This window comes from Syngnathus scovelli, chromosome 1 (genome assembly GCF_024217435.2).
Source record: "Syngnathus scovelli strain Florida chromosome 1, RoL_Ssco_1.2, whole genome shotgun sequence".
NCBI classification, from domain to species: Eukaryota; Metazoa; Chordata; class Actinopteri; order Syngnathiformes; family Syngnathidae; genus Syngnathus; species Syngnathus scovelli.
This window is the reverse complement of record NC_090847.1, coordinates 24121-47500: the sequence shown is the minus strand read 5'-3', so window position 1 is coordinate 47500 and position 23380 is coordinate 24121. Positions and strand designations below refer to the sequence as shown.

The window sequence follows — 23380 nt, the reverse complement described above, 5'->3', positions numbered from 1 at the left end:
ATGTGCCGGGCGGGTGCGCGAGCTCGCCGACCGCTGTAAGTCGAATGAGGCGCCGCGACCACCTCCGCGGTGCTTATAAACAGCCGATCCGCTCGGCGGGGGCTATTTTCGGCCACTTGGCTCGTGCGCACGGCCTCCCGGATGTGCCGGGCGGGTGCGCGAGCTCGCCGGCCGCTGGAAGTCGAATGAGGCGCCGCGACCACCTCCGCGGTGCTTATAAACAGCCGATCCGCTCGGCGGGGGCTATTTTCGGCCACTTGGCTCGTGCGCACGGCCTCCCGGATGTGCCGGGCGGGTGCGCGAGCTCGCCGCCCGCCGGAAGTCGAATGAGGCGCCGCGACCACCTCCGCGGTGCTTATAAACAGCCGATCCGCTCGGCGGGGGCTATTTTCGGCCACTTGGCTCGTGCGCACGGCCTCCCGGATGTGCCGGGCGGGTGCGCGAGCTCGCCGGCCGCTGGAAGTCGAATGAGGCGCCGCGACCACCTCCGCGGTGCTTATAAACAGCCGATCCGCTCGGCGGGGGCTATTTTCGGCCACTTGGCTCGTGCGCACGGCCTCCCGGATGTGCCGGGCGGGTGCGCGATCTCGCCGGCCGCTGGAAGTCGAATGAGGCGCCGCGACCACCTCCGCGGTGCTTATAAACAGCCGATCCGCTCGGCGGGGGCTATTTTCGGCCACTTGGCTCGTGCGCACGGCCTCCCGGATGTGCCGGGCGGGTGCGCGAGCTCGCCGGCCGCTGGAAGTCGAATGAGGCGCCGCGACCACCTCCGCGGTGCTTATAAACAGCCGATCCGCTCGGCGGGGGCTATTTTCGGCCACTTGGCTCGTGCGCACGGCCTCCCGGATGTGCCGGGCGGGTGCGCGAGCTCGCCGGCCGCTGGAAGTCGAATGAGGCGCCGCGACCACCTCCGCGGTGCTTATAAACAGCCGATCCGCTCGGCGGGGGCTATTTTCGGCCACTTGGCTCGTGCGCACGGCCTCCCGGATGTGCCGGGCGGGTGCGCGAGCTCGCCGGCCGCTGGAAGTCGAATGAGGCGCCGCGACCACCTCCGCGGTGCTTATAAACAGCCGATCCGCTCGGCGGGGGCTATTTTCGGCCACTTGGCTTGTGCGCACGGCCTCCCGGATGTGCCGGGCGGGTGCGCGAGCTCGCCGGCCGCTGGAAGTCGAATGAGGCGCCGCGACCACCTCCGCGGTGCTTATAAACAGCCGATCCGCTCGGCGGGGGCTATTTTCGGCCACTTGGCTCGTGCGCACGGCCTCCCGGATGTGCCGGGCGGGTGCGCGAGCTCGCCGGCCGCTGGAAGTCGAATGAGGCGCCGCGACCACCTCCGCGGTGCTTATAAACAGCCGATCCGCTCGGCGGGGGCTATTTTCGGCCACTTGGCTCGTGCGCACGGCCTCCCGGATGTGCCGGGCGGGTGCGCGAGCTCGCCGGCCGCTGGAAGTCGAATGAGGCGCCGCGACCACCTCCGCGGTGCTTATAAACAGCCGATCCGCTCGGCGGGGGCTATTTTCGGCCACTTGGCTTGTGCGCACGGCCTCCCGGATGTGCCGGGCGGGTGCGCGAGCTCGCCGGCCGCTGGAAGTCGAATGAGGCGCCGCGACCACCTCCGCGGTGCTTATAAACAGCCGATCCGCTCGGCGGGGGCTATTTTCGGCCACTTGGCTCGTGCGCACGGCCTCCCGGATGTGCCGGGCGGGTGCGCGGGCTCGCCGGCCGCTGGAAGTCGAATGAGGCGCCGCGACCACCTCCTCGGTGCTTATAAACAGCCGATCCGCTCGGCGGGGGCTATTTTCGGCCACTTGGCTCGTGCGCACGGCCTCCCGGATGTGCCGGGCGGGTGCGCGAGCTCGCCGGCCGCTGGAAGTCGAATGAGGCGCCGCGACCACCTCCGCGGTGCTTATAAACAGCCGATCCGCTCGGCGGGGGCTATTTTCGGCCACTTGGCTCGTGCGCACGGCCTCCCGGATGTGCCGGGCGGGTGCGCGAGCTCGCCGGCCGCTTGAAGTCGAATGAGGCGCCGCGACCACCTCCGCGGTGCTTATAAACAGCCGATCCGCTCGGCGGGGGCTATTTTCGGCCACTTGGCTCGTGCGCACGGCCTCCCGGATGTGCCGGGCGGGTGCGCGAGCTCGCCGGCCGCTGGAAGTCGAATGAGGCGCCGCGACCACCTCCGCGGTGCTTATAAACAGCCGATCCGCTCGGCGGGGGCTGTTTTCGGCCACTTGGCTCGTGCGCACGGCCTCCCGGATGTGCCGGGCGGGTGCGCGAGCTCGCCGGCCGCTGGAAGTCGAATGAGGCGCCGCGACCACCTCCGCGGTGCTTATAAACAGCCGATCCGCTCGGCCGGGGCTATTTTCGGCCACTTGGCTCGTGCGCACGGCCTCCCGGATGTGCCGGGCGGGTGCGCGAGCTCGCCGCCCGCCGGAAGTCGAATGAGGCGCCGCGACCACCTCCGCGGTGCTTATAAACAGCCGATCCGCTCGGCGGGGGCTATTTTCGGCCACTTGGCTCGTGCGCACGGCCTCCCGGATGTGCCGGGCGGGTGCGCGAGCTCGCCGGCCGCTGGAGGTCGAATGAGGCGCCGCGACCACCTCCGCGGTGCTTATAAACAGCCGATCCGCTCGGCGGGGGCTATTTTCGGCCACTTGGCTCGTGCGCACGGCCTCCCGGATGTGCCGGGCGGGTGCGCGAGCTCGCCGGCCGCTGGAAGTCGAATGAGGCGCCCGACCACCTCCGCGGTGCTTATAAACAGCCGATCCGCTCGGCGGGGGCTATTTTCGGCCACTTGGCTCGTGCGCACGGCCTCCCGGATGTGCCGGGCGGGTGCGCGAGCTCGCCGGCCGCTGGAAGTCGAATGAGGCGCCGCGACCACCTCCGCGGTGCTTATAAACAGCCGATCCGCTCGGCGGGGGCTATTTTCGGCCACTTGGCTCGTGCGCACGGCCTCCCGGATGTGCCGGGCGGGTGCGCGAGCTCGCCGGCGGCTGGAAGTCCAATGAGGCGCCGCGATCTCCTCCGCGGTGCTTATAAAGTGCCGATCCGCTCGGCTTGGAGCTATTTCCGGCCTCCCGTTGGTGCCGGGCGGCGTGCGCGAGCTCGCCGGCCGCGATCTCCTCCGCGGTGCTTATAAACAGCAGCATGCGCACGGCCTCCCAGAATTTGAACACATTTCGTCAATAAATTTCGCATATTGAATTTTGAAGTTTAATATAATGCAACAATTGAGCTCGACTTATACAAAGGATATATCATAAAATCGTAAATTTCCGTCGAATTTTAGGGGGTCGACTTATACACCGAGTCGACCTGTACACCGGCAAATACGGTAAATACGATTAAATAAAATGATACGACTGGCATAAAAACAAATATAAACCACATAAAAATAAAAGTCACCATTACGTTGAATTATTGGGAGCACCGAGCTTGTTTCTCAGAAACGAGCCGGTCCCATCCAGGCGTAATCGGAGACAATGAAACCCGAAGTGGTTAAGGTTTGTCTTTTAATGCAGGATGCTTGGTCTCCATGTGCCGAAGCAGTTTTGAAGGCTTCATTGGCTCGCTCGCTAGTTTCAGGGGCGATTGTGTCTATAAAATGCAAAATGTTGGGTCACCTCACGGCTTACGGCCATACTACCCTGAGAACGCCCGATCTCGTCCGATCTCGGAAGCTAAGCAGGGTCGGGCCTGGTTAGTACTTGGATGGGAGACCGCCTGGGAATACCAGGTGCTGTAAGCTTTTTCTTTTTCTTATGTGCACTTCAATCGTTTAAGAAGCTATTTTTTACAACACCCATCACGAATGGCATCCGGAAACAGCAAGCCTAATTTAAACTCCGACATTGAAACTATAACACGAGTTTGAAAGCTATATTATGTGGTGACATCCACAGCATTGTAGTTAAATTTTTTACCGCTAGAGAGCAGACTATGTACAGTGAGCATGGCTCCCTGTGAACTCAAAGCAGCAGGCTTGACTTGTAAAAGAACCCAACACAACACTTCCATGAAGTAATTGTACTAAGTTCATTTTGTTTTTCCTTATTTAATCACTTCACTGGTTTCTTTTATATCAAACAAATTGTTTTAGGTTATTCACCTGACATGTTGATCCATCAGCTGATAAAGACGCGTCACCATCACATCTGTGACACTCTGATGAAGGCGGAAGAAACCGCCGAAACATGTCAGGTGAATAACCTAAAACAATTTGTTTGATATAAAAGAAACCAGTGAAGTGACTTCCATGAAGTGTTTTTAAACTTTTCAAGGCATTTATTTTGATTCAGCAAAATGCAGGTCGCAACGGCAAATTCGTGCTACCGCATAAAAAGCTGTCAATAACTTTTCATGATAGCCATGTTTCCAGAAAACACCAAAAGCCTTGGAAGAAAGCCTGTTTCGGCCCTGGTTGTAAAAAAAACAAAAAAAAAAAACAAAAGGGAAGGGTGACCGTCCGGGAATACCAGGTGCTGAAAGCCTTTTTTTTTTTTTTTTTCCCCACGTCAATTGTGAAAGGAAACTTTTACCACAGCCATCAAGTCCCGCCGCTGCTTGGCATGGTTTCAGGGGCGATTGTGTCTATAAAATGAAAAATTCTGAGCGGTTTCACGGCTTACGGCAATACTACCCTGAGAGCGCCCGCTCTCGTCCGATCTCGGAGGCTAAGCAGGGTCGGGCCTGGTTAGTACTTGGATGGGAAACCGCCTGGGAATACCAGTTACCGTAAGCTTTTTTTTTTTTTTTTTTTTCTTATGTGCACTTCAATCGTTTAAGCCAAGAACTTTTTACAGCACCCATCACGAATGGCATTCGGAAACTGCAAGCCTAGTTTGAACTCCGACACTGAAACTACAACACGAGTTTAAAACCTACATTGTGTGGCGACAGCCATAGCATTGCAGTTCACGTTTTTACCGCTAGAGGACAGACTATGTACAGTGAATAAAGAGCATGGCTCCCTGTGAACTCAAAGCAGCAGTCTTTACTTGTAAAAGAACCCAGCACAACACATTGCGCTTCCATGTAGTGTTTTTACCTTTTTCATGACATTTATTTTGATACAGCCAAATGCAGGTTTTGTGCACTTCACTTTTCCGTTGGGCATTCGCGTAGAACCCTATTCCAGTTACGGCCAGATTCTTTTAGACTAGTGGTCCCCAAACTTTCTTGCGCCACGGACCGGCTACGCGTCAGAAATATTTTTGCGGACCTGCCTTTATATATATAAATAAACAATAAATCTATATAAATAAATACTACATTTATAATAAATATATATAAATAGGATTAAATAAAATGATACGACTGGCATAAAAACAAATATAAACCACATAAAAATAAAAGTCACCATTACGTTGAATTATTGGGAGCACCGAGCTTGTTTCTCAGAAACGAGCCGGTCCCATCCAGGCGTAATCGGAGACAATGAAACCCGAAGTGGTTAAGGTTTGTCTTTTAATGCAGGATGCTTGGTCTCCATGTGCCGAAGCAGTTTTGAAGGCTTCATTGGCTTGCTCGCTAGTTTCAGGGGCGATTGTGTCTATAAAATGCAAAATGTTGGGTCACCTCATGGCTTACGGCCATACTACCCTGAGAACGCCTGATCTCGTCTTATCTCGGAAGCTAAGCAGGGTCGGGCCTGGTTAGTACTTGGATGGGAGACTGCCTGGGAATACCAGGTGCTGTAAGCTTTTTCTTTTTCTTATGTGCACTTCAAGCTCTTTTTTTTTTTTTTTTTTCTTCTTATGTGCACTTCAATCGTTTAAGCCAAGACCTTTTTACAACACCCATCACGAATGGCATTCGGAAACTGCAAGCCTAGTTTGAACTCCGACACTGAAACTACAACACGAGTTCAAAACCTCTATGTACAGTGAATAAAGAGCATGGCTCCCTGTGAACTCAAAGCAGCAGTCTTTACTTGTAAAAGAACCCAGCACAACACATTGCGCTTCCATGTAGTGTTTTTACCTTTTTCATGACATTTATTTTGATACAGCCAAATGCAGGTTTTGTGCACTTCACTTTTCCGTTGGGCATTCGCGTAGAACCCTATTCCAGTTACGGCCAGATTCTTTTAGACTAGTGGTCCCCAACCTTTCTTGCGCCACGGACCGGCTACGCGTCAGAAATATTTTTGCGGACCTGCCTTTATATATATATAAATAAACAATAAATCAATATAAATAAATACTACATTTATAATAAGTATATATACCGTATTTGCCGGTGTATTGGTCGACCTTTTTCGATCCAAAATCGACCGAAAAAAATCGACCTCGACTTATACACCGAGTCATAAAATTTAACTTCGTATTCATCGCTTCAAATGTGATGGTAACCAAGGCCGTTTCTCATGCATCTCATTGTGCGTTGCACTTAGAAAATTTGAACCGGGCGGCGTGCGCGAGTGCGCGGCCCGCTGGAAGTCGAATGAGGCGCCGCGACCACCTCCGCGGTGTTTATAAACCGCCGATCCGCTCGGCGGGGGCTATTTTCGGCCACTTGGCTCGTGCGCACGGCCTCCCGGATGTGCCGGGCGGGTGCGCGATCTCGCCGGCCGCTGGAAGTCGAATGAGGCGCCGCGACCACCTCCGCGGTGCTTATAAACAGCCGATCCGCTCGGCGGGGGCTATTTTCGGCCACTTGGCTCGTGCGCACGGCCTCCCGGATGTGCCGGGCGGGTGCGCGAGCTCGCCGGCCGCTGGAAGTCGAATGAGGCGCCGCGACCACCTCCGCGGTGCTTATAAACAGCCGATCCGCTCGGCGGGGGCTATTTTCGGCCACTTGGCTCGTGCGCACGGCCTCCCGGATGTGCCGGGCGGGTGCGCGAGCTCGCCGGCCGCTGGAAGTCGAATGAGGCGCCGCGACCACCTCCGCGGTGCTTATAAACAGCCGATCCGCTCGGCGGGGGCTATTTTCGGCCACTTGGCTCGTGCGCACGGCCTCCCGGATGTGCCGGGCGGGTGCGCGAGCTCGCCGACCGCTGTAAGTCGAATGAGGCGCCGCGACCACCTCCGCGGTGCTTATAAACAGCCGATCCGCTCGGCGGGGGCTATTTTCGGCCACTTGGCTCGTGCGCACGGCCTCCCGGATGTGCCGGGCGGGTGCGCGAGCTCGCCGGCCGCTGGAAGTCGAATGAGGCGCCGCGACCACCTCCGCGGTGCTTATAAACAGCCGATCCGCTCGGCGGGGGCTATTTTCGGCCACTTGGCTCGTGCGCACGGCCTCCCGGATGTGCCGGGCGGGTGCGCGAGCTCGCCGCCCGCCGGAAGTCGAATGAGGCGCCGCGACCACCTCCGCGGTGCTTATAAACAGCCGATCCGCTCGGCGGGGGCTATTTTCGGCCACTTGGCTCGTGCGCACGGCCTCCCGGATGTGCCGGGCGGGTGCGCGAGCTCGCCGGCCGCTGGAAGTCGAATGAGGCGCCGCGACCACCTCCGCGGTGCTTATAAACAGCCGATCCGCTCGGCGGGGGCTATTTTCGGCCACTTGGCTCGTGCGCACGGCCTCCCGGATGTGCCGGGCGGGTGCGCGATCTCGCCGGCCGCTGGAAGTCGAATGAGGCGCCGCGACCACCTCCGCGGTGCTTATAAACAGCCGATCCGCTCGGCGGGGGCTATTTTCGGCCACTTGGCTCGTGCGCACGGCCTCCCGGATGTGCCGGGCGGGTGCGCGAGCTCGCCGGCCGCTGGAAGTCGAATGAGGCGCCGCGACCACCTCCGCGGTGCTTATAAACAGCCGATCCGCTCGGCGGGGGCTATTTTCGGCCACTTGGCTCGTGCGCACGGCCTCCCGGATGTGCCGGGCGGGTGCGCGAGCTCGCCGGCCGCTGGAAGTCGAATGAGGCGCCGCGACCACCTCCGCGGTGCTTATAAACAGCCGATCCGCTCGGCGGGGGCTATTTTCGGCCACTTGGCTCGTGCGCACGGCCTCCCGGATGTGCCGGGCGGGTGCGCGAGCTCGCCGGCCGCTGGAAGTCGAATGAGGCGCCGCGACCACCTCCGCGGTGCTTATAAACAGCCGATCCGCTCGGCGGGGGCTATTTTCGGCCACTTGGCTCGTGCGCACGGCCTCCCGGATGTGCCGGGCGGGTGCGCGAGCTCGCCGGCCGCTGGAAGTCGAATGAGGCGCCGCGACCACCTCCGCGGTGCTTATAAACAGCCGATCCGCTCGGCGGGGGCTATTTTCGGCCACTTGGCTTGTGCGCACGGCCTCCCGGATGTGCCGGGCGGGTGCGCGAGCTCGCCGGCCGCTGGAAGTCGAATGAGGCGCCGCGACCACCTCCGCGGTGCTTATAAACAGCCGATCCGCTCGGCGGGGGCTATTTTCGGCCACTTGGCTCGTGCGCACGGCCTCCCGGATGTGCCGGGCGGGTGCGCGAGCTCGCCGGCCGCTGGAAGTCGAATGAGGCGCCGCGACCACCTCCGCGGTGCTTATAAACAGCCGATCCGCTCGGCGGGGGCTATTTTCGGCCACTTGGCTCGTGCGCACGGCCTCCCGGATGTGCCGGGCGGGTGCGCGAGCTCGCCGCCCGCCGGAAGTCGAATGAGGCGCCGCGACCACCTCCGCGGTGCTTATAAACAGCCGATCCGCTCGGCGGGGGCTATTTTCGGCCACTTGGCTCGTGCGCACGGCCTCCAGGATGTGCCGGGCGGGTGCGCGATCTCGCCGGCCGCTGGAAGTCGAATGAGGCGCCGTGACCACCTCCGCGGTGCTTATAAACCGCCGATCCGCTCGGCGGGGGCTATTTTCGGCCACTTGGCTCGTGCGCACGGCCTCCCGGATGTGCCGGGCGGGTGCGCGAGCTCGCCGGCCGCTGGAAGTCGAATGAGGCGCCGCGACCACCTCCGCGGTGCTTATAAACAGCCGATCCGCTCGGCGGGGGCTATTTTCGGCCACTTGGCTCGTGCGCACGGCCTCCCGGATGTGCCGGGCGGGTGCGCGAGCTCGCCGGCCGCTTGAAGTCGAATGAGGCGCCGCGACCACCTCCGCGGTGCTTATAAACAGCCGATCCGCTCGGCGGGGGCTATTTTCGGCCACTTGGCTCGTGCGCACGGCCTCCCGGATGTGCCGGGCGGGTGCGCGAGCTCGCCGGCCGCTGGAAGTCGAATGAGGCGCCGCGACCACCTCCGCGGTGCTTATAAACAGCCGATCCGCTCGGCGGGGGCTGTTTTCGGCCACTTGGCTCGTGCGCACGGCCTCCCGGATGTGCCGGGCGGGTGCGCGAGCTCGCCGGCCGCTGGAAGTCGAATGAGGCGCCGCGACCACCTCCGCGGTGCTTATAAACAGCCGATCCGCTCGGCCGGGGCTATTTTCGGCCACTTGGCTCGTGCGCACGGCCTCCCGGATGTGCCGGGCGGGTGCGCGAGCTCGCCGCCCGCCGGAAGTCGAATGAGGCGCCGCGACCACCTCCGCGGTGCTTATAAACAGCCGATCCGCTCGGCGGGGGCTATTTTCGGCCACTTGGCTCGTGCGCACGGCCTCCCGGATGTGCCGGTCGGGTGCGCGAGCTCGCCGGCCGCTGGAAGTCGAATGAGGCGCCGCGACCACCTCCGCGGTGCTTATAAACAGCCGATCCGCTCGGCGGGGGCTATTTTCGGCCACTTGGCTCGTGCGCACGGCCTCCCGGATGTGCCGGGCGGGTGCGCGAGCTCGCTGGCCGCTGGAAGTCGAATGAGGCGCCGCGACCACCTCCGCGGTGCTTATAAACAGCCGATCCGCTCGGCGGGGGCTATTTTCGGCCACTTGGCTCGTGCGCACGGCCTCCCGGATGTGCCGGGCGGGTGCGCGAGCTCGCCGGCCGCTGGAAGTCGAATGAGGCGCCGCGACCACCTCCGCGGTGCTTATAAACAGCCGATCCGCTCGGCGGGGGCTATTTTCGGCCACTTGGCTCGTGCGCACGGCCTCCCGGATGTGCCGGGCGGGTGCGCGAGCTCGCCGGCCGCTGGAAGTCGAATGAGGCGCCGCGACCACCTCCGCGGTGCTTATAAACAGCCGATCCGCTCGGCGGGGGCTATTTTCGGCCACTTGGCTCGTGCGCACGGCCTCCCGGATGTGCCGGGCGGGTGCGCGAGCTCGCCGGCCGCTGGAAGTCGAATGAGGCGCCGCGACCACCTCCGCGGTGCTTATAAACAGCCGATCCGCTCGGCGGGGGCTATTTTCGGCCACTTGGCTCGTGCGCACGGCCTCCCGGATGTGCCGGGCGGGTGCGCGAGCTCGCCGGCCGCTGGAAGTCGAATGAGGCGCCGCGACCACCTCCGCGGTGGTTATAAACAGCCGATCCGCTCGGCGGGGGCTATTTTCGGCCACTTGGCTCGTGCGCACGGCCTCCCGGATGTGCCGGGCGGGTGCGCGGGCTCGCCGGCCGCTGGAAGTCGAATGAGGCGCCGCGACCACCTCCGCGGTGCTTATAAACAGCCGATCCGCTCGGCGGGGGCTATTTTCGGCCACTTGGCTCGTGCGCACGGCCTCCCGGATGTGCCGGGCGGGTGCGCGAGCTCGCCGGCCGCTGGAAGTCGAATGAGGCGCCGCGACCACCTCCGCGGTGCTTATAAACAGCCGATCCGCTCGGCGGGGGCTATTTTCGGCCACTTGGCTCGTGCGCACGGCCTCCCGGATGTGCCGGGCGGGTGCGCGAGCTCGCCGGCCGCTGGAAGTCGAATGAGGCGCCGCGACCACCTCCGCGGTGCTTATAAACAGCCGATCCGCTCGGCGGGGGCTATTTTCGGCCACTTGGCTCGTGCGCACGGCCTCCCGGATGTGCCGGGCGGGTGCGCGAGCTCGCCGGCCGCTGGAAGTCGAATGAGGCGCCCGACCACCTCCGCGGTGCTTATAAACAGCCGATCCGCTCGGCGGGGGCTATTTTCGGCCACTTGGCTCGTGCGCACGGCCTCCCGGATGTGCCGGGCGGGTGCGCGAGCTCGCCGGCCGCTGGAAGTCGAATGAGGCGCCGCGACCACCTCCGTGGTGCTTATAAACAGCCGATCCGCTCGGCGGGGGCTATTTTCGGCCACTTGGCTCGTGCGCACGGCCTCCCGGATGTGCCGGGCGGGTGCGCGAGCTCGCCGGCGGCTGGAAGTCCAATGAGGCGCCGCGATCTCCTCCGCGGTGCTTATAAAGTGCCGATCCGCTCGGCTTGGAGCTATTTCCGGCCTCCCGTTGGTGCCGGGCGGCGTGCGCGAGCTCGCCGGCCGCGATCTCCTCCGCGGTGCTTATAAACAGCAGCATGCGCACGGCCTCCCAGAATTTGAACACATTTCGTCATTAAATTTCGCATATTGAATTTTGAAGTTTAATATAATGCAACAATTGAGCTCGACTTATACAAAGGATATATCATAAAATCGTAAATTTCCGTCGAATTTTAGGGGGTCGACTTATACACCGAGTCGACCTGTACACCGGCAAATACGGTAAATACGATTAAATAAAATGATACGACTGGCATAAAAACAAATATAAACCACATAAAAATAAAAGTCACCATTACGTTGAATTATTGGGAGCACCGAGCTTGTTTCTCAGAAACGAGCCGGTCCCATCCAGGCGTAATCGGAGACAATGAAACCCGAAGTGGTTAAGGTTTGTCTTTTAATGCAGGATGCTTGGTCTCCATGTGCCGAAGCAGTTTTGAAGGCTTCATTGGCTCGCTCGCTAGTTTCAGGGGCGATTGTGTCTATAAAATGCAAAATGTTGGGTCACCTCACGGCTTACGGCCATACTACCCTGAGAACGCCCGATCTCGTCCGATCTCGGAAGCTAAGCAGGGTCGGGCCTGGTTAGTACTTGGATGGGAGACCGCCTGGGAATACCAGGTGCTGTAAGCTTTTTCTTTTTCTTATGTGCACTTCAATCGTTTAAGAAGCTATTTTTTACAACACCCATCACGAATGGCATCCGGAAACAGCAAGCCTAATTTAAACTCCGACATTGAAACTATAACACGAGTTTGAAAGCTATATTATGTGGTGACATCCACAGCATTGTAGTTAAATTTTTTACCGCTAGAGAGCAGACTATGTACAGTGAGCATGGCTCCCTGTGAACTCAAAGCAGCAGGCTTGACTTGTAAAAGAACCCAACACAACACTTCCATGAAGTAATTGTACTAAGTTCATTTTGTTTTTCCTTATTTAATCACTTCACTGGTTTCTTTTATATCAAACAAATTGTTTTAGGTTATTCACCTGACATGTTGATCCATCAGCTGATAAAGACGCGTCACCATCACATCTGTGACACTCTGATGAAGGCGGAAGAAACCGCCGAAACATGTCAGGTGAATAACCTAAAACAATTTGTTTGATATAAAAGAAACCAGTGAAGTGACTTCCATGAAGTGTTTTTAAACTTTTCAAGGCATTTATTTTGATTCAGCAAAATGCAGGTCGCAACGGCAAATTCGTGCTACCGCATAAAAAGCTGTCAATAACTTTTCATGATAGCCATGTTTCCAGAAAACACCAAAAGCCTTGGAAGAAAGCCTGTTTCGGCCCTGGTTGTAAAAAAAACAAAAAAAAAAAACAAAAGGGAAGGGTGACCGTCCGGGAATACCAGGTGCTGAAAGCCTTTTTTTTTTTTTTTTTCCCACGTCAATTGTGAAAGGAAACTTTTACCACAGCCATCAAGTCCCGCCGCTGCTTGGCATGGTTTCAGGGGCGATTGTGTCTATAAAATGAAAAATTCTGAGCGGTCTCACGGCTTACGGCAATACTACCCTGAGAGCGCCCGCTCTCGTCCGACCTCGGAGGCTAAGCAGGGTCGGGCCTGGTTAGTACTTGGATGGGAGACGGCCTGGGAATACCATTTACCGTAAGCTTTTTTTTTTTTTTTTTTTTTCTTATGTGCACTTCAATCGTTTAAGCCAAGAACTTTTTACAGCACCCATCACGAATGGCATTCGGAAACTGCAAGCCTAGTTTGAACTCCGACACTGAAACTACAACACGAGTTTAAAACCTACATTGTGTGGCGACAGCCATAGCATTGCAGTTCACGTTTTTACCGCTAGAGGACAGACTATGTACAGTGAATAAAGAGCATGGCTCCCTGTGAACTCAAAGCAGCAGTCTTTACTTGTAAAAGAACCCAGCACAACACATTGCGCTTCCATGTAGTGTTTTTACCTTTTTCATGACATTTATTTTGATACAGCCAAATGCAGGTTTTGTGCACTTCACTTTTCCGTTGGGCATTCGCGTAGAACCCTATTCCAGTTACGGCCAGATTCTTTTAGACTAGTGGTCCCCAAACTTTCTTGCGCCACGGACCGGCTACGCGTCAGAAATATTTTTGCGGACCTGCCTTTATATATATAAATAAACAATAAATCTATATAAATAAATACTACATTTATAATAAATATATATAAATAGGATTAAATAAAATGATACGACTGGCATAAAAACAAATATAAACCACATAAAAATAAAAGTCACCATTACGTTGAATTATTGGGAGCACCGAGCTTGTTTCTCAGAAACGAGCCGGTCCCATCCAGGCGTAATCGGAGACAATGAAACCCGAAGTGGTTAAGGTTTGTCTTTTAATGCAGGATGCTTGGTCTCCATGTGCCGAAGCAGTTTTGAAGGCTTCATTGGCTTGCTCGCTAGTTTCAGGGGCGATTGTGTCTATAAAATGCAAAATGTTGGGTCACCTCACGGCTTACGGCCATACTACCCTGAGAACGCCTGATCTCGTCTTATCTCGGAAGCTAAGCAGGGTCGGGCCTGGTTAGTACTTGGATGGGAGACTGCCTGGGAATACCAGGTGCTGTAAGCTTTTTCTTTTTCTTATGTGCACTTCAAGCTCTTTTTTTTTTTTTTTTTCTTCTTCTTATGTGCACTTCAATCGTTTAAGCCAAGACCTTTTTACAACACCCATCACGAATGGCATTCGGAAACTGCAAGCCTAGTTTGAACTCCGACACTGAAACTACAACACGAGTTCAAAACCTCTATGTACAGTGAATAAAGAGCATGGCTCCCTGTGAACTCAAAGCAGCAGTCTTTACTTGTAAAAGAACCCAGCACAACACATTGCGCTTCCATGTAGTGTTTTTACCTTTTTCATGACATTTATTTTGATACAGCCAAATGCAGGTTTTGTGCACTTCACTTTTCCGTTGGGCATTCGCGTAGAACCCTATTCCAGTTACGGCCAGATTCTTTTAGACTAGTGGTCCCCAACCTTTCTTGCGCCACGGACCGGCTACGCGTCAGAAATATTTTTGCGGACCTGCCTTTATATATATAAATAAACAATAAATCAATATAAATAAATACTACATTTATAATAAGTATATATACCGTATTTGCCGGTGTATTGGTCGACCTTTTTCGATCCAAAATCGACCGAAAAAAATCGACCTCGACTTATACACCGAGTCATAAAATTTAACTTCGTATTCATCGCTTCAAATGTGATGGTAACCAAGGCCGTTTCTCATGCATCTCATTGTGCGTTGCACTTAGAAAATTTGAACCGGGCGGCGTGCGCGAGTGCGCGGCCCGCTGGAAGTCGAATGAGGCGCCGCGACCACCTCCGCGGTGTTTATAAACCGCCGATCCGCTCGGCGGGGGCTATTTTCGGCCACTTGGCTCGTGCGCACGGCCTCCCGGATGTGCCGGGCGGGTGCGCGATCTCGCCGGCCGCTGGAAGTCGAATGAGGCGCCGCGACCACCTCCGCGGTGCTTATAAACAGCCGATCCGCTCGGCGGGGGCTATTTTCGGCCACTTGGCTCGTGCGCACGGCCTCCCGGATGTGCCGGGCGGGTGCGCGAGCTCGCCGGCCGCTGGAAGTCGAATGAGGCGCCGCGACCACCTCCGCGGTGCTTATAAACAGCCGATCCGCTCGGCGGGGGCTATTTTCGGCCACTTGGCTCGTGCGCACGGCCTCCCGGATGTGCCGGGCGGGTGCGCGAGCTCGCCGGCCGCTGGAAGTCGAATGAGGCGCCGCGACCACCTCCGCGGTGCTTATAAACAGCCGATCCGCTCGGCGGGGGCTATTTTCGGCCACTTGGCTCGTGCGCACGGCCTCCCGGATGTGCCGGGCGGGTGCGCGAGCTCGCCGACCGCTGTAAGTCGAATGAGGCGCCGCGACCACCTCCGCGGTGCTTATAAACAGCCGATCCGCTCGGCGGGGGCTATTTTCGGCCACTTGGCTCGTGCGCACGGCCTCCCGGATGTGCCGGGCGGGTGCGCGAGCTCGCCGGCCGCTGGAAGTCGAATGAGGCGCCGCGACCACCTCCGCGGTGCTTATAAACAGCCGATCCGCTCGGCGGGGGCTATTTTCGGCCACTTGGCTCGTGCGCACGGCCTCCCGGATGTGCCGGGCGGGTGCGCGAGCTCGCCGCCCGCCGGAAGTCGAATGAGGCGCCGCGACCACCTCCGCGGTGCTTATAAACAGCCGATCCGCTCGGCGGGGGCTATTTTCGGCCACTTGGCTCGTGCGCACGGCCTCCCGGATGTGCCGGGCGGGTGCGCGAGCTCGCCGGCCGCTGGAAGTCGAATGAGGCGCCGCGACCACCTCCGCGGTGCTTATAAACAGCCGATCCGCTCGGCGGGGGCTATTTTCGGCCACTTGGCTCGTGCGCACGGCCTCCCGGATGTGCCGGGCGGGTGCGCGATCTCGCCGGCCGCTGGAAGTCGAATGAGGCGCCGCGACCACCTCCGCGGTGCTTATAAACAGCCGATCCGCTCGGCGGGGGCTATTTTCGGCCACTTGGCTCGAGCGCACGGCCTCCCGGATGTGCCGGGCGGGTGCGCGAGCTCGCCGGCCGCTGGAAGTCGAATGAGGCGCCGCGACCACCTCCGCGGTGCTTATAAACAGCCGATCCGCTCGGCGGGGGCTATTTTCGGCCACTTGGCTCGTGCGCACGGCCTCCCGGATGTGCCGGGCGGGTGCGCGAGCTCGCCGGCCGCTGGAAGTCGAATGAGGCGCCGCGACCACCTCCGCGGTGCTTATAAACAGCCGATCCGCTCGGCGGGGGCTATTTTCGGCCACTTGGCTCGTGCGCACGGCCTCCCGGATGTGCCGGGCGGGTGCGCGAGCTCGCCGGCCGCTGGAAGTCGAATGAGGCGCCGCGACCACCTCCGCGGTGCTTATAAACAGCCGATCCGCTCGGCGGGGGCTATTTTCGGCCACTTGGCTTGTGCGCACGGCCTCCCGGATGTGCCGGGCGGGTGCGCGAGCTCGCCGGCCGCTGGAAGTCGAATGAGGCGCCGCGACCACCTCCGCGGTGCTTATAAACAGCCGATCCGCTCGGCGGGGGCTATTTTCGGCCACTTGGCTCGTGCGCACGGCCTCCCGGATGTGCCGGGCGGGTGCGCGAGCTCGCCGGCCGCTGGAAGTCGAATGAGGCGCCGCGACCACCTCCGCGGTGCTTATAAACAGCCGATCCGCTCGGCGGGGGCTATTTTCGGCCACTTGGCTCGTGCGCACGGCCTCCCGGATGTGCCGGGCGGGTGCGCGAGCTCGCCGGCCGCTGGAAGTCGAATGAGGCGCCGCGACCACCTCCGCGGTGCTTATAAACAGCCGATCCGCTCGGCGGGGGCTATTTTCGGCCACTTGGCTTGTGCGCACGGCCTCCCGGATGTGCCGGGCGGGTGCGCGAGCTCGCCGGCCGCTGGAAGTCGAATGAGGCGCCGCGACCACCTCCGCGGTGCTTATAAACAGCCGATCCGCTCGGCGGGGGCTATTTTCGGCCACTTGGCTCGTGCGCACGGCCTCCCGGATGTGCCGGGCGGGTGCGCGGGCTCGCCGGCCGCTGGAAGTCGAATGAGGCGCCGCGACCACCTCCTCGGTGCTTATAAACAGCCGATCCGCTCGGCGGGGGCTATTTTCGGCCACTTGGCTCGTGCGCACGGCCTCCCGGATATGCCGGGCGGGTGCGCGAGCTCGCCGGCCGCTGGAAGTCGAATGAGGCGCCGCGACCACCTCCGCGGTGCTTATAAACAGCCGATCCGCTCGGCGGGGGCTATTTTCGGCCACTTGGCTCGTGCGCACGGCCTCCCGGATGTGCCGGGCGGGTGCGCGAGCTCGCCGGCCGCTGGAAGTCGAATGAGGCGCCGCGACCACCTCCGCGGTGCTTATAAACAGCCGATCCGCTCGGCGGGGGCTATTTTCGGCCACTTGGCTCGTGCGCACGGCCTCCCGGATGTGCCGGGCGGGTGCGCGAGCTCGCCGCCCGCCGGAAGTCGAATGAGGCGCCGCGACCACCTCCGCGGTGCTTATAAACAGCCGATCCGCTCGGCGGGGGCTATTTTCGGCCACTTGGCTCGTGCGCACGGCCTCCAGGATGTGCCGGGCGGGTGCGCGATCTCGCCGGCCGCTGGAAGTCGAATGAGGCGCCGTGACCACCTCCGCGGTGCTTATAAACCGCCGATCCGCTCGGCGGGGGCTATTTTCGGCCACTTGGCTCGTGCGCACGGCCTCCCGGATGTGCCGGGCGGGTGCGCGAGCTCGCCGGCCGCTGGAAGTCGAATGAGGCGCCGCGACCACCTCCGCGGTGCTTATAAACAGCCGATCCGCTCGGCGGGGGCTATTTTCGGCCACTTGGCTCGTGCGCACGGCCTCCCGGATGTGCCGGGCGGGTGCGCGAGCTCGCCGGCCGCTTGAAGTCGAATGAGGCGCCGCGACCACCTCCGCGGTGCTTATAAACAGCCGATCCGCTCGGCGGGGGCTATTTTCGGCCACTTGGCTCGTGCGCACGGCCTCCCGGATGTGCCGGGCGGGTGCGCGAGCTCGCCGGCCGCTGGAAGTCGAATGAGGCGCCGCGACCACCTCCGCGGTGCTTATAAACAGCCGATCCGCTCGGCGGGGGCTGTTTTCGGCCACTTGGCTCGTGCGCACGGCCTCCCGGATGTGCCGGGCGGGTGCGCGAGCTCGCCGGCCGCTGGAAGTCGAATGAGGCGCCGCGACCACCTCCGCGGTGCTTATAAACAGCCGATCCGCTCGGCCGGGGCTATTTTCGGCCACTTGGCTCGTGCGCACGGCCTCCCGGATGTGCCGGGCGGGTGCGCGAGCTCGCCGCCCGCCGGAAGTCGAATGAGGCGCCGCGACCACCTCCGCGGTGCTTATAAACAGCCGATCCGCTCGGCGGGGGCTATTTTCGGCCACTTGGCTCGTGCGCACGGCCTCCCGGATGTGCCGGGCGGGTGCGCGGGCTCGCCGGCCGCTGGAAGTCGAATGAGGCGCCGCGACCACCTCCTCGGTGCTTATAAACAGCCGATCCGCTCGGCGGGGGCTATTTTCGGCCACTTGGCTCGTGCGCACGGCCTCCCGGATATGCCGGGCGGGTGCGCGAGCTCGCCGGCCGCTGGAAGTCGAATGAGGCGCCGCGACCACCTCCGCGGTGCTTATAAACAGCCGATCCGCTCGGCGGGGGCTATTTTCGGCCACTTGGCTCGTGCGCACGGCCTCCCGGATGTGCCGGGCGGGTGCGCGAGCTCGCCGGCCGCTGGAAGTCGAAGGGTTAGGGTTAGGGTTGGGGTTGGGGTTGGGGTTGGGGTTAGGGTTAGGGTTAGGGTTAGGGTTAGGGTTATGGTGGGAGCCCCCCCTCCTGGAGGAGGGAAAGGCAAAAGCACGGTCCATCCATCCGGGATTCCAATCAGCCCCCAGCTCACGGTTCCGGCGGGCAACGCGGTGGCGTCGGCCATAGTGGACCGTCGTCCAACCCTGATCCATGGCTGTGGATCTAGAATTTGCCTTTGTTATATATTTAATAAAGTTGTTTTTTTAAAAAAATAAAGTTTCTTTTTTGATTTATTCTGGCCAATATGCAATGTGTGCCCTGACAACGTTTCGGCTATCTCAAGCCTTCATCAGGTCTGGCACACATGTATTATATGAAAAAGTATTTTTGTTTTGTAAGGTGCAGCAATGTGTCTTGCTTGCAGTCCAAATTCGCACTAAAGGCTCTTTGCCTTGCGGATTCCTTTTATACCCTCAGCTCGGTTGAAGTTTTAAATCTTTTTTGTTTTTCGAAATTTCGTTTTACAAATGTAACATGTTTTAGCTTATATTTGCATTTTCCAATTAATTTTCATAATTAAACTAGCCTTCATATTGGGTTTAAACAAAATAATTATAATTTGATCAACTTGGAATTGGTATTGTAGAATAATGTAAACATACTAACTTTGTTTTTTGTTTTTTAATGTTTTTTAATTGTTTTTTTAATGTTTTTTGATGTATTTTGTTTTTCAAGTAGACGTGGTCTAGGATCTCGGATTGCTGTTCAAACTACAGGTAAATAATACATAGGTAGGTGGATTATATATGTGTATTGGGTTTTTGCAAATTTGTAATTATATTATTGAAAACATTTGGTGACTTTTGTTCATATTTTTGTGTTATTCCGTTTTGTCAATTCTTTCTGCTTTTTTTCAGGTGGGCGTGGTCCGCGGACCAGACGCGTGGTTCCAATCGGAGGTAAGTATCCAGGTAGGTATTAGATGTAAGTGGGTCTAAATAAAATAAAACCAATTTGTCCTAATTATGTTAATTGTCCTACTGTTTGGAAGTTCTGTTCCTGGTGGGACGTAGATAGGGACTGGGATTGGGGTATGGGTTGGGGTTAGGGTTGGGGTTAGGTTTAGGGTTGGGGGTAGGGTCAGGGTTGGGGTTAGAGTTGAGGGCAGGGTTAGGATTGGGGTTAGGGGACAAAGCCCGACTCCCTTGTGTAGACACCCCTCTTGGGCGGTCCTGGTGGGGAGGGAAGTGGCTGGGCTTACTGGCCACCACTGCGATCTTCCTCTGCGGGCGTAGGGACACTGTCAATTTTTGGGTTTGGATCTCAACCACTTCCCCTGGCTCCGAATCTTGGGTCTTCTTTTTGGCGACAGGTGTGAGTCTAGGTCGCTGTGGGAGCGGAGTGGGAGCGGGAAACCGCAGCTCCAGGTTAGGGTTTGGGATAGGGTTAGGGTTGGGGTTAGGGTTAGGGTTAGGGTTGGGGGCGAGAATAGGACTGGGGCCAGGAGTAGGATGGGGGTCAGGGTTGGGATCGGAGCGCGGCAAGTCTTCCAGAAAGTCCAAAATCTCGTTCTCAACCTCCGAAATTGTGCCTGGTAGTAGGCGTGGAAAATTTCGCTTGGCCCAACCAACCGCCACTTGGAAAGCAGCCTCCCATTCTAGATTGTTGTCTTGGAGTGCAAATTCCATGTCGGACCGGCAGAACGGTAGGTGGGACTCGTAATGACGTTTGAGGATCTGGCAGGTGGTCTTGCCCCAGGTCTTGGCATTGTCCACAATGTCCCGCACAACCCTGCTATCTAGGAATGCCGGCTTGATCATTGTGGACAACACCTCCTCCATCCTGGTGATCATCCGAGGTTGTGTAGCCCACTGCTGGGGGTCTACATTGTTCAGGTGGTGGTAGACCTTAATCAAGTTATAGATTTTGCGGATCAGGCGACCAAATCCGGCCTCTGCTGGTCTCCACTTGGAGGTCCGGGTTGCAGCTGGAGGGGGACCACGTTGGTCCTGACGCGGTTGCCTGCGGCCTTGGCGAACTACTGTCGCATAGGAATCGAACCTAGAGCCAGGAGGTCTGGAGGGATCCGGAGGAGGCACAGGCTGGTTAGGATTATGGTGGGAGCCCCCCCTCCTGGAGGAGGGAAAGGCAAAAGCACGGTCCATCCATCTGGGATTCCAATCAGCCCCCAGCTCACGGTTCCGGCGGGCAACGCGGTGGCGTCGGCCATAGTGGACCGTCGTCCAACCCTGATCCATGGCTGTGGATCTAGAATTTGCCTTTGTTATATATTTAATAAAGTTGTTTTTTTAAAAAAATAAAGTTTCTTTTTTGATTTATTCTGGCCAATATGCAATGTGTGCCCTGACAACGTTTCGGCTATCTCAAGCCTTCATCAGGTCTGGCACACATGTATTATATGAAAAAGTATTTTTGTTTTGTAAGGTGCAGCAATGTGTCTTGCTTGCAGTCCAAATTCGCACTAAAGGCTCTTTGCCTTGCGGATTCCTTTTATACCCTCAGCTCGGTTGAAGTTTTAAATCTTTTTTGTTTTTCGAAATTTCGTTTTACAAATGTAACATGTTTTAGCTTATATTTGCATTTTCCAATTAATTTTCATAATTAAACTAGCCTTCATATTGGGTTTAAACAAAATAATTATAATTTGATCAACTTGGAATTGGTATTGTAGAATAATGTAAACATACTAACTTTGTTTTTTGTTTTTTAATGTTTTTTAATTGTTTTTTTAATGTTTTTTGATGTATTTTGTTTTTCAAGTAGACGTGGTCTAGGATCTCGGATTGCTGTTCAAACTACAGGTAAATAATACATAGGTAGGTGGATTATATATGTGTATTGGGTTTTTGCAAATTTGTAATTATATTATTGAAAACATTTGGTGACTTTTGTTCATATTTTTGTGTTATTCCGTTTTGTCAATTTTTTCTGCTTTTTTTCAGGTGGGCGTGGTCCGCGGACCAGACGCGTGGTTCCAATCGGAGGTAAGTATCCAGGTAGGTATTAGATGTAAGTGGGTCTAAATAAAATAAAACCAATTTGTCCTAATTATGTTAATTGTCCTACTGTTTGGAAGTTCTGTTCCTGGTGGGACGTAGATAGGGACTGGGATTGGGGTATGGGTTGGGGTTAGGGTTGGGGTTAGGTTTAGGTTTGGGGGTAGGGTCAGGGTTGGGGTTAGAGTTGAGGGCAGGGTTAGGATTGGGGTTAGGGGACAAAGCCCGACTCCCTTGTGTAGACACCCCTCTTGGGCGGTCCTGGTGGGGAGGGAAGTGGCTGGGCTTACTGGCCACCACTGCGATCTTCCTCTGCGGGCGTAGGGACACTGTCAATTTTTGGGTTTGGATCTCAACCACTTCCCCTGGCTCCGAATCTTGGGTCTTCTTTTTGGCGACAGGTGTGAGTCTAGGTCGCTGTGGGAGCGGAGTGGGAGCGGGAAACCGCAGCTCCAGGTTAGGGTTTGGGATAGGGTTAGGGTTGGGGTTAGGGTTAGGGTTAGGGTTGGGGGCGAGAATAGGACTGGGGCCAGGAGTAGGATGGGGGTCAGGGTTGGGATCGGAGCGCGGCAAGTCTTCCAGAAAGTCCAAAATCTCGTTCTCAACCTCCGAAATTGTGCCTGGTAGTAGGCGTGGAAAATTTCGCTTGGCCCAACCAACCGCCACTTGGAAAGCAGCCTCCCATTCTAGATTGTTGTCTTGGAGTGCAAATTCCATGTCGGACCGGCAGAACGGTAGGTGGGACTCGTAATGACGTTTGAGGATCTGGCAGGTGGTCTTGCCCCAGGTCTTGGCATTGTCCACAATGTCCCGCACAACCCTGCTATCTAGGAATGCCGGCTTGATCATTGTGGACAACACCTCCTCCATCCTGGTGATCATCCGAGGTTGTGTAGCCCACTGCTGGGGGTCTACATTGTTCAGGTGGTGGTAGACCTTAATCAAGTTATAGATTTTGCGGATCAGGCGACCAAATCCGGCCTCTGCTGGTCTCCACTTGGAGGTCCGGGTTGCAGCTGGAGGGGGACCACGTTGGTCCTGACGCGGTTGCCTGCGGCCTTGGCGAACTACTGTCGCATAGGAATCGAACCTAGAGCCAGGAGGTCTGGAGGGATCCGGAGGAGGCACAGGCTGGTTAGGATTATGGTGGGAGCCCCCCCTCCTGGAGGAGGGAAAGGCAAAAGCACGGTCCATCCATCCGGGATTCCAATCAGCCCCCAGCTCACGGTTCCGGCGGGCAACGCGGTGGCGTCGGCCATAGTGGACCGTCGTCCAACCCTGATCCATGGCTGTGGATCTAGAATTTGCCTTTGTTATATATTTAATAAAGTTGTTTTTTTAAAAAAATAAAGTTTCTTTTTTGATTTATTCTGGCCAATATGCAATGTGTGCCCTGACAACGTTTCGGCTATCTCAAGCCTTCATCAGGTCTGGCACACATGTATTATATGAAAAAGTATTTTTGTTTTGTAAGGTGCAGCAATGTGTCTTGCTTGCAGTCCAAATTCGCACTAAAGGCTCTTTGCCTTGCGGATTCCTTTTATACCCTCAGCTCGGTTGAAGTTTTAAATCTTTTTTGTTTTTCGAAATTTCGTTTTACAAATGTAACATGTTTTAGCTTATATTTGCATTTTCCAATTAATTTTCATAATTAAACTAGCCTTCATATTGGGTTTAAACAAAATAATTATAATTTGATCAACTTGGAATTGGTATTGTAGAATAATGTAAACATACTAACTTTGTTTTTTGTTTTTTAATGTTTTTTAATTGTTTTTTTAATGTTTTTTGATGTATTTTGTTTTTCAAGTAGACGTGGTCTAGGATCTCGGATTGCTGTTCAAACTACAGGTAAATAATACATAGGTAGGTGGA

General features: G+C 56.8%; 4 non-coding genes and 2 pseudogenes across 4 annotated transcripts; all 6 read left to right on the top strand.

Annotated features, from left to right (window-relative positions):
• The first annotated feature begins 3629 nt into the window (after nt 1-3629).
• LOC125994131 (5S ribosomal RNA) lies at nt 3630-3748 on the top strand. The gene has a single exon (XR_007490501.1). It is a non-coding gene; the product is annotated as a 5S ribosomal RNA (ribosomal RNA).
• Nucleotides 3749-4622: 874 nt separating this feature from the next.
• Nucleotides 4623-4741, top strand: LOC125993920 (5S ribosomal RNA; annotated as a pseudogene).
• An 842-nt stretch (nt 4742-5583) lies between these two features.
• On the top strand, nt 5584-5702 carry LOC125994274 (5S ribosomal RNA). Its single transcript, XR_007490563.1, has one exon. It is a non-coding gene; the product is annotated as a 5S ribosomal RNA (ribosomal RNA).
• A 6019-nt stretch (nt 5703-11721) lies between these two features.
• Nucleotides 11722-11840, top strand: LOC125993823 (5S ribosomal RNA). The gene has a single exon (XR_007490405.1). It is a non-coding gene; the product is annotated as a 5S ribosomal RNA (ribosomal RNA).
• Nucleotides 11841-12713: 873 nt separating this feature from the next.
• On the top strand, nt 12714-12832 carry LOC125993963 (5S ribosomal RNA; annotated as a pseudogene).
• An 843-nt stretch (nt 12833-13675) lies between these two features.
• LOC125994268 (5S ribosomal RNA) lies at nt 13676-13794 on the top strand. The gene has a single exon (XR_007490562.1). It is a non-coding gene; the product is annotated as a 5S ribosomal RNA (ribosomal RNA).
• The last annotated feature ends 9586 nt before the right edge of the window (nt 13795-23380 follow it).